Source organism: Gambusia affinis, linkage group LG03, assembly GCF_019740435.1.
Source record: "Gambusia affinis linkage group LG03, SWU_Gaff_1.0, whole genome shotgun sequence".
Classification (NCBI taxonomy): Eukaryota; Metazoa; Chordata; class Actinopteri; order Cyprinodontiformes; family Poeciliidae; genus Gambusia; species Gambusia affinis.
The window spans coordinates 71,929-82,183 of NC_057870.1; the positions used below are offsets into that span (position 1 = coordinate 71,929).

General features: G+C 41.9%; 1 long non-coding RNA gene across 1 annotated transcript; it reads left to right on the forward strand.

Moving 5' to 3' along the window:
* The first annotated feature begins 2,361 nt into the window (after window positions 1–2,361).
* Window positions 2,362–7,765, forward strand: LOC122828230. The gene is made up of 3 exons (XR_006370180.1): window positions 2,362–2,717; window positions 6,350–6,474; window positions 7,607–7,765. It is a non-coding gene; the product is annotated as an uncharacterized LOC122828230 (long non-coding RNA).
* Window positions 7,766–10,255: the final 2,490 nt, after the last annotated feature.

Here is a 10,255-nt window from a genome sequence, read left to right on the forward strand (position 1 = left end):
AGTTCTGCTGCTGTGGGCCGGTAGCTGTGTGGAGCCGGGACATCGTCCCGCCTGAGCGGATCCATTGACGGGATGCCAGGTCAGCTGGGAGCCGTTCCTGGTTCTGCGTACGCAGGAATGTGCAGGAGGCCAAAACAAAACAAATCTGCTATTATGCAGCAATTTCTGGAACAATAGAGAAGAAACCTGGCAGAATATGAAAGAACCTGGTTCTGGTTCTGGTTCTTGGTGAAAGGACGTCCCTCCAGGCTGGAGCCTGTCAGCCGGTCAGAGTCACAATAATCCAGTTATTTTACAGTAAGCAGAGTCAGTGAGAGTATTTATGGGATGTAAACAGCAGCAGGTGTCGTCAGGACAACCTTTCATCTGTTGATTAATGATTGTCCTGCAGCAATAGGGTCCCAGTTTTTATGCTGGTTACCCACAGTTGACCTTCATGACCTTACGTCAGAGTTTCTGCTGCATTCAGGCCAGTGACAGTGAGTATAAATAAAATAACTGTCATTTTATGCATGTGCTTTAAGGTTTGAGGTTCTGAACGTTTCACACCAAATAGTTCGGTTGACTCGCTTTGATTAGAGACCAATAATCAAACATTTGCTCCATCTCCAGCTGATCTTTCTCACTGCATTGATTCAAATCAACCAAACTCTTTGAACAACCTGTTCCCCTCCTGGCCTGTGGGGGCGCTGCACCAAGAACCACTGAAGGAAACGACACAAAAACCTCTGAAGACACTGAGAGCAACTTCCTTCTTCATGGAAATGGAGGCGTCAGATTGCAGCGTTTGGAGGATTTCTCTTTTGTCTATAGCTAAAGACCACGAGACATTTCTCCTGGAAGCGTTAGGCTACTTGGTTGTCTTTACCCAGAATGCCTTGCGCTGTAGTCCACTTCCTGTTTTTGGAGGGTTATCCGGTCTGTTACGCTTTGAAACCAAACCAGAGGTCACTTCAACCGAACTGAATCCGAGGTTTGGAGGTGGATCAGAGTTCACGTTCTTGGTCTGCGTCAGTTTAGCGTTCTGGCGACTCACAGGCTGGTGGATCGCCACCTGCTGGACAGGAGTCCAAAACTAAGTTTCTGTAAGTTGAAACATTTGTTGAAAAGTTTTTAAATCATCTAACTGATGCAAACTGTGTTTTCAGGATTAAAACTCCAGTTTACTGTAAAATGTAATCTTCAACATGTTTATGCTTCTATAGAAGGTCAGAATAGATTCAAACTGCAGAACCGAGTTTGGACCTTACAGAACCGGTGTGCAGGTTAGTGGTTTATTTTTCTCCAGACTCCAGTGTTGTAAACATCCGTTAATCTGTTGCTGAAGATAAGAAGTTCTGTAGAGGAGCATAAATAGCACAACAGGTTCTGTTTATCTCGGTTCTGATCAGTTCTGATCCTAATCTCTGCCTCAAGTCTTTTCTTAGCCTGATGTCCAATAACTGCTGAACTCGTCTGTCTGTCTGTCTGCAGGAGTCCAGCTGCCAGAACCAACAGCAGGTTCTTTGTTTGATGACATTTCCTCTGAGATCTGGGAGGAAATCCAGGAGGAGACCAGTTCTGTCAGCCGGTTCTGTCAGCCGGTTCTGTCAGCCGGTTCTGTCAGCCGGTTCTCACCAGCTCGTCTCGTTCTGCAGGGGAAAGTTTCTGATAAGATCTCTAAAACTTCTTCCTTCAGTTTGATTGTTTTAGTGGATGATAATAAAGAGCCGTTTGTTTTGTTTCTTCTCTGGGTTTTTCCCTCTCAGTGGATCCAACAGAACCAGAACTCCTTACTGGAAACATGAAGTTCTGTCATTTATTTGGAGCTTCGTCTGAATTAGACAGAAGATAAAGATGATTGAAGTGAATCCGGTTCATCCTTGAGGATAATTATAGAACTTTGGAGAACCACGGAACAAAGGAACCAGAACCACGGACCAAAGGAACCAGAACCACGGACCAAAGGAACCAGAACCACGGAACAAAGGAACCAGAACCACGGAGCAAAGGAACCAGAACCACGGAACAAAGGAACCAGAACCACGGAGCAAAGGAACCAGAACCACGGAACCAAGGCTGGTAGATCCGGCTTCAAAATAAAAACTCTGATTTCTGATTCTAATAGATTTTTCTACTTTCTTCTCTATAAAGGAAATTGCAAATAAAATATTTTCAAAGTGTTTTTTCAGATTCTGTCTGATCCGGCCATGTTGGACTGGACCAGCCGTTCCCCTGCAGAACATCAGAACCAGAACCGTCACACTGCTTCCTGTTTGAAGTCATGATGATGTTCTCATTTTACATGTTTATCTGCAGGTTTTATGCTAACATGATGAAAACATTCTCATGTAGTTTTAAATTGCAGATTGAACTTTTGACTAAACCTTCAACTGTTGATACCTGAAATATGAATCTTTATCTTATTTTTTAAATCTCTTTAATTCTGTAAAGTGAAGAGTTAAATGAATCAAATCTTTTTCTCGTTTCTTGGTCTCCTGTCTGCCGCCGGATCGTTTTCTGCTCTGGATGGAAACCAGAAGTTTTCTTTAGAGGAACTTCAGAGAAATGAATGAAATCTGATGACAGGTTAACAGGAAGTTTTCCAACATGTCGGTTCATCAAGACACAAAGCAGAAATGATCATTCATCTCCCTGAAATGTCAGCTTCAAAGAGTTTCTGCTGGGACAAGAATCTGAGGGGGTTTTATGGATTCTCCACTTTCCCTCAGTTTCAGGTATGATGCAGCGCTGATGTGAAACTTTCTGCATGCTTTAAATACCAAAAGGTCATTCTGAATGTTTAGTCTCTCACTGTGAGTGGAAACAGAAAGAATCTGAATTATTCAGGACTGTAGGAAACAAAACTTCCAGTGTGTGACCGTCCCACACACAGATCCTCCCATCACTGAAACACCAACATGGAAACCAGCAGAAGGTCTGGACCAGAACCAGCCCATCCAGAACCAGAACCAGAACCAGAACCAGAACCAGAACCAGCTTCCAGTCACTCTGACTTTCACTTTTATCTCACCTGGCTGTGAGATTCCTGGTTGCTTACTGTAACAGGTCAAAATATTTGAAGATGGCAGATTTTCCAAAGATGGAAACAATGCAAGAGGAGTGAGCAACATTTTAGAGGCATGAAGGACCCAGAACCACATCAGAACCACAGAACCAGTCTGGCCCAAAAGGAAATAAATCCAGACAGGACGACCTGGAGAAATCTAAACTTTCTTCTTGTTCAGTTTATGGAACAAAGTTTGGTCATCAGACCATCTTCAGCTGTAACTATAGAAACCCCAAAGGCTTTTTGTTTTGTTTCTATTTTTTATTAAAAGTTCTTCATTTTTAATTGTATTTATTTATTCAGTAATCAATTAATTTATGCATTGAGCAGCTCTGGATCTGGAAGAGAAAACAATCTTTTTCAGTCAGTGAACGCGCAAATGCAAGTGCTAACAACAACTAGCATTACCAAATATCAAGGCGCTTTATGGCAACTTTATTTAGCAATTATTTAAAACCCACTAGAGGATGGCGGGGATGTCTCACTGATGTGGTGTGTGTGTGCGTGTGTGTGTGTGTGTGTGTGTGCGTGTGTGTGTGTGTGTGTGGAGCCCAGTCCTCACACACCAGGCCCTCCCAGCTGCAGTCAGAGCAGATGTTCGACCTTCCAGAAGGGCACAAAGATGAAACTGATCCAAACTCATAAGGCTGAAAACCCGACCAGTTTAAAAAATAAACTGAAACATCAGCAAGTAAATAAACTAAAACTAAACCAGGAAGTTTTTCTTTTTGGGTTTTATTTCCTCATCCAGAGCCCTGGATGAGAACCAACGGAAAAGAGTTTATTTGTCTCATTTCTATTCAAATGTTTTCAACACTTTCATCAGTTTTATGTTAAATCGCTCTGTGACGCCATCAGGTGGTTCTGGTTCTGGTTCTGGTTCTGGTTCTGGACGTCCTCCTGAGTGGTCAGCAGGAAGTCAGCTGACACAGACACACAGCCAGCTGCAGCTGGAAACAGACATGAGCACAGCAGAGTTAGAGGAAACAAACAGAAAGAGAGAGCGAAGCTGAAAACCACCAGGAAGGCTGAAGGAATGCTGAGCTCCTGATTGGCTCATCTGGGGTTTGGAGACTTTTCTCATTAACTTCAGGATTCCAGTAAAGACGGAAGCAGACATGAAGGAAGCTGATTATTTTTAATGGTGGGTCTGTTAGTCACATCCAGGCCTGACCTAACAGGCTCTGCTCGACTCGCTCTGACATTCCACAGCAGCGTTTCTTCACCTTGAAGAGATTCTGCTGTGGATCAACGTGACGACTCATCACATTCTTCAAATTATTACATTAAACTACCTGAGAATCACCTGCAGCGCCTCCCAGAGGCTGAACATGTGCAGACAGCAAAATGAAACCGGATAAAGACAAAGACCAGAATTCAATTGAGTCTGAACCCAAAGCGAGGTTCTGATCGATAATCAATCGCTGATCAATCAGTGATCCTGTCAGACTCTCTGCTGTGAAGGAGCAGCTGGACGCTGCGGCTCAAACGATTTGCTGAAACATTCATCAGATCGGTGGAATAAAACACCATCAACACGTCCTGGAACAGAGTTTTAGACTTTATCTGATTTTCCAAAGATCCTCAAAACACTTTTTAAATTTTAATCTCAGATTAAACTGCTGGATTTTCTCTAATCGTTCAGAAATCTTCTTCCACTAAACATCGTGTTTCATTTGGCTCAAGTTTTACTCAATAGAAATTAAAATCAAATTTACAGAATGAATATAAATATCAGCCTGAAACGGCGTAAAAATCCCCAGAGTGAAACTAAAACATCCAAACAGAGACGATGTTCACCTCCACTGATTCAGTCTGTTTAAACTCTTCATTGTTGTTATTCTCTCTGCTTTCTGGTGAGTGAGTGAAAAGGTTCTGATGAAAAAACTGTTCATCATCTAATAAATGACTGAGGGACACCAGACAGAGAGCAGCTGGAAGGTCAAAGTTCAGACTGAAGGTCACTTCAGGGGTTTTGGGTTTCCTGCTCTGAACTGAAGGAAAGTTTCCTCCATCATCCAACTTCAGACTGGAGAAACTTTTCCTTTCTCCCTGATGATCCTCCGTCTGCAGCTCAGAGGTTTTTCCCTCCTGACCGAAAACCTTGAATCGTTTTCCCGGCCATGTTGAGGTCATGTGACCCGGTCCGGGTTCTGCCGCCTCCAGCTGGCACTCCGGCCATGTGATGTGGGTCAGGCTGATCAAACGGGCCGCTGCTGGAGTCCGGCCATGTGAACGGGCCTACGTGCAGAACGGCCCCGGTTCTGGCCCCGGTTCTGGCCCCGGTTCTGGCCTGGTTCTGGCCCCGGTTCTGGTCCCACCCACAGCCGGGTCACATGCTCCTCATCAGATCCATTTACGCTGCCGCCGCCTCATTTATGTAATTACTGTGATGTGAAGAGAGACGGTTCTGTTGGCTCCAGAACCGAGCTGCCTGGACTTTATTTCTGTTTTCCCTGAAGTTCTGAAGTTCTGAAGTTCTGACCCGACTAGAGAGAAACTAAATTATTTGGCCATTAGAAAGTCGTGAGTCATGAATGAACTGCAGGAAGAGTCACTGCATTTCTTCCTGAAAGTCTCATTAAACACAACCTGAAACAGGAAGTGATGTCAGCTCACTTCCTGTTTGGAGCTGCAGCTTCAGACCGTTTTTGTATTTATGTATTTATGTATTTATAAACAAACTGCTTAAACGGATCCGATTATACACTGTAAAAACTGAACAGCGGATTCAACTTAAATTTATTTAATTGATCAGAAGATTATCAAGTTGAACCACCATAATTAAAATAAGTTTGACAAACTTCGTTAAATCACTTGTAAGCAATTAGCACTTTTTAAAAGTTGGGGCTGCATTTGTTATTTTAGTGTAGCTATGGTAACGCATCAATAAATCTACAAAAATCATTCTTTGGACGTTTACAAAAGTAAACTTATTCCTTTAAATCTTGAATTTTAATGTTAACCAGACGGAGGTCAGACGGAGCTGCTGAGTTTGCTCATACCTTGGGCCGGCTCTGAAATATTAACACAGTTTAATGGAGAAAAAATTAAGAATTTAATAAGAAAATTTAAAATATGCTAACATGAATCTGTCATAAAAAAGTTAAATAAAGATAAACAAACTTTACCTCAGGTTCATTTATTCCTGTTTCTGATCTGAAAAGAAGCTTTTGGTCCAAATTTAAACAAATATAATAACATGATTAAAAAAAAATCCAGTAATAAAGTTTTTAATCTGTGATCAATTGATTGAATCTTTGTCTTTAAATCATTGATTTTCTCCTCTGTGTGTTTCAGCTGCTGGATGTTAAACGGTTAAACGTGTCCAACGTGCTCCGACTGTCTCCTCCTCTCTGGTTCTGGTTCTGGTTCTGAGGCGGGCCGGCCGTCCCAGCAGAAACGTGCAGTTTGTAATCTGAACAGTGAGTAAAATCCTCCAGCTGAGCAACGTCAGAACCTCGGACCCGGCCAGACACACACACACACACCTACACACACACACACACACACACACACACACACACGCACACACACACACACACGCACACACTCTTGGCCCGTTTCAGCCTGAACACACACATTCCTGCTCCTGTTTCTCCTGCTTCCTGTAACTGTGACCCGCGGGACGGGAAGCCCAGAGGTCACAGAGGTCGGCGGGCTTTAGGGGGGCGAACCCGATGTGACACATCATGTCCAGAAAACCTCGATGTGACGCAACGAGCCGCCGACCTCCGGAACCGATGAGAATCCAACAGAACCATAAAGACCAGAGAAATGAGACAGAAAAAAAACAAGAGTAAAACTTTCTGATGAGTCAAAATAGAAACTTTAAGAAGATTTATTTTTTTAAAAAAGGTTTCAGAAACGTTTCTCCTGATGACGCTCAGGGCAGAGTTTAACTTTTACTGAATAAAACAGAATTTAAACAAATAAATGAATCTAAAACTGGTTTTATTTAATAAAACATAAGTTTTAAAATTAATGTCACTGAAAATGAACAAAACAGAAAAAGTAATTGTTTTCCTTTTTGGACTAATTTTTCATTTTTTAACAAAACCTTGTAACTTTTATGAGGCATAATTCTGAACAATATCTTAAAAAATCATCAATCTGACGCAAATTAAAAAACTCTTAACTTCCCTCCATGTTTCTGTCCCACTTGTTGATTTATCTCAGAAAGAATCCAGATGTTCCTGTTTTAACATGAAACATGGAAACGTCTCTAAGAACACGTTCTACGTCTCGTTTTGTCCTAATAAACTGATTCATTCATCAGAAATAATCTGATTATAATCGGATTGTTTCAGCGGTTTGGTGAAAATGGTTCTGATAAAATGTTCTCCAGAACCAGAGGACCACCTGCAGGTCCAGGCAGCAGCTGCTCAAAACGTTCTGCTGATTCTGAGCTCCGCTGGGTTCTTGCCATGTAAATAAATGTTCTAATTTTATCGTCGGTGCTCAGAGATGAAGTCATGGGGAAAAGTCAAAGTTTACTGGAAGCAGCAGGAGAACCAGGAGGAGGAAATTAAAACTAACATTTGCATCCATCCACAGTGGAAAGAGAGGATTCTGATCTGAGCAGCAGGAAAATCCCAGAGAGCAGACGAGAACCGCAGAACCGCAGAACCGCAGAACTGCAGAACCGCAGAACCGCAGAACTGCAGAACCGCAGAACCGCAGAACTGCAGAACCGCAGAACCGCAGAACCGCAGAACTGCAGAACCGCAGAACTGCAGAACCGCAGAACCGCAGAACCTGTGAGACTCTCTGCTCCTCTTTTCTCCTCTTTTCTCCTCTTTTCTCCTCTTTTCTTCTTTTCTCCTCTCTGCTTCAGGCTGGAAAACGTTAAAATGTTGGAACCAGCAGGGCCGGTCCCGGCCTGTTTGGGGCCCTGGGCCATCGACCTTCAGAGGTCAAACTGTTCTACGGAGCCAAAGAACCGGATCTTTTTGTCTCTTTGTCTTCATGTTGATGTGGTTTTATTAAACAGATTTTTCTGGTTGTATTTTTTTATATTATTGTTGAATTTAATTTTCTCTGTTTGTTTTTCATGTATCAGTTTCTCTAAGTTATTTTGTTTTTATCTGTTTTATGTTTTTTTCATTTTGTTTTTTTATGCTCTTTGTTTTATTTCATGAACTTTTTGTTTTTCCTCACAGAAACTAAAACCTTCCTGTTTCTGTTTCTGTTTCTCTTCTTTCTCCTGATTTAACCCTTTCATTTGATGAAACTTTCGCTTCATTCTGGGTGAAAAGGTTTCACTCCAGGATGATCTGTTTATTTTCACGATGCAGAGATAAAAGTTGCCATGACTGAGACGTTACAACACCTGTTGTAAATATTACAAATCCATCCTGACATCATTCAGATGATGAATGAGTGAGTTTATCATGGATGGGAGCATTAATTCATGTTTCATAAACAGTTCTTCTGATTCAGAGCAGCACTGAACTTTAATTATCAGTCATCATTTCAAAGTTATGGCTCAGAAAAACTGACTGGGAAACATATTTAATATTTAATATTTTGCTCCAGGAAGTGATTTTGACTTTTCCAACTTTAAGGTGAAAGTTAACATTAAATTAAAAATGAGCTCTATCAGCAGATTACTGGAAGTGAAGAAAACCATTTTCATTGAAGGCACCAGTAACCAGCCACTGGTCTTCTGACTGGAATCTGATTTTGTTTCCAAACTGAAGTTTTAACTTCTGAAGTGAATGAAAAGAAGCAAAACCAACAGAGTTTATTATTTTTGATCTTTTTACTGATCAGACTGTAGAAACACCAACCAGTGGGAGTTTCTGTTTTCTTCCTCTGCTGCTCTGTGAAGTTTCTCAGTCCGGATGGAAACCGATCTGAACTCTGAGCTTCAGTCTGGATCAAACCGTCGCTGTGATTCTCCTCAGTTTGGTTTCATGCTGCTGATCCAGGCAGCTGATGTTGCACAAGCTCCACATTCCAGACGTGTTCAGACGTTTTCTGCTTTCACTGAGGATTTATCACTTTGTTGAGCGTTTTGTGGGCCGAACCAGGATTACCTCTGGGCTGAGTCACATCCAGATCACAGCCTCCTGAGAAACACGCAGGGCGCCGGGCGGCTCTGGAGCAACGGGCGGCCCAGTACGGAGGAGACGAGGAGGCAAGGAGACGAGGAGACGAGGAGACGAGGAGACGAGGAGACGAGGAGACTAGTTGGGTTTAATGGAGCATTGAATCACCAAATGATCTCTCCATCATCCATTCATAGAAGCAGCTCTGCTGCTGATGATGAAGTTATTTTACTGCCTCATAAGGAAGATGAACGAAGATGAGCGAAGATGAACGAAGATGAGCGAAGATGAACGAAGATGAACGAGGCATTTTCTGTTTTTATTATTTTGTTTATTACGAACATGAAGGGAAAACTGGGACTAGATATCATCTTAAAGTGTTGATTACATGATATTCATCATGCTTCATGTGAAACAACAATGTTAGATAAATATGTGGAAAATTCTAACTTGAATTTCTAATTTATTTTCTCTTGTTATTAGATGAACTGGTAATAATTTGGAATAAATTTCCTCTAAAGGTAAAAATTCAGCAGAAATGTATGCAGATGTATAAATGTATTGAATGTCAGTAATAATCAAAAAGCTCATTATTTTATTTATGAATCAGAACAAACATCTGTCACCCATTAATGGAAAAACATTAATTTAAAATAAACACTATTCATACATGTGATGTAATAATAATATTAAACACTTTAATTTTGCAGAAATGTAAACTGAGTGTTTCTGCAGGTTCAGCAGAATATCCTCATCATGTTGTTTGTTGTTTTAAGGTTTTTAAATCGGTTTGTGACTCTGAACCATCAACGCCCTGCAGAGACAATCAGATCAGATCAGATCAGATCAGATCAGATCAGATCAGATCAGATCAGATCAGATCAGATCAGATCAGATCAGATCAGATCAGATCAGATCAGATCAGATCAGATCAGATCAGATCAGATCAGATCAGATCAGAACAGATCAGATCAGATCAGATCACAGTTCTGAGTTTTCTGCCAGCCACACACTGCAGCTGATGCTCTGGCGTTCTGTCCGCCGCCCGCCGCCTCCGGCTCTCCTGTCCGGAGAATCGGTTTGTTTCTGCCAGACTCCCATCAGCCTCCTGAGGACAGAATGACGCCGGATCCGAACTCTGATTCTGCAGCTC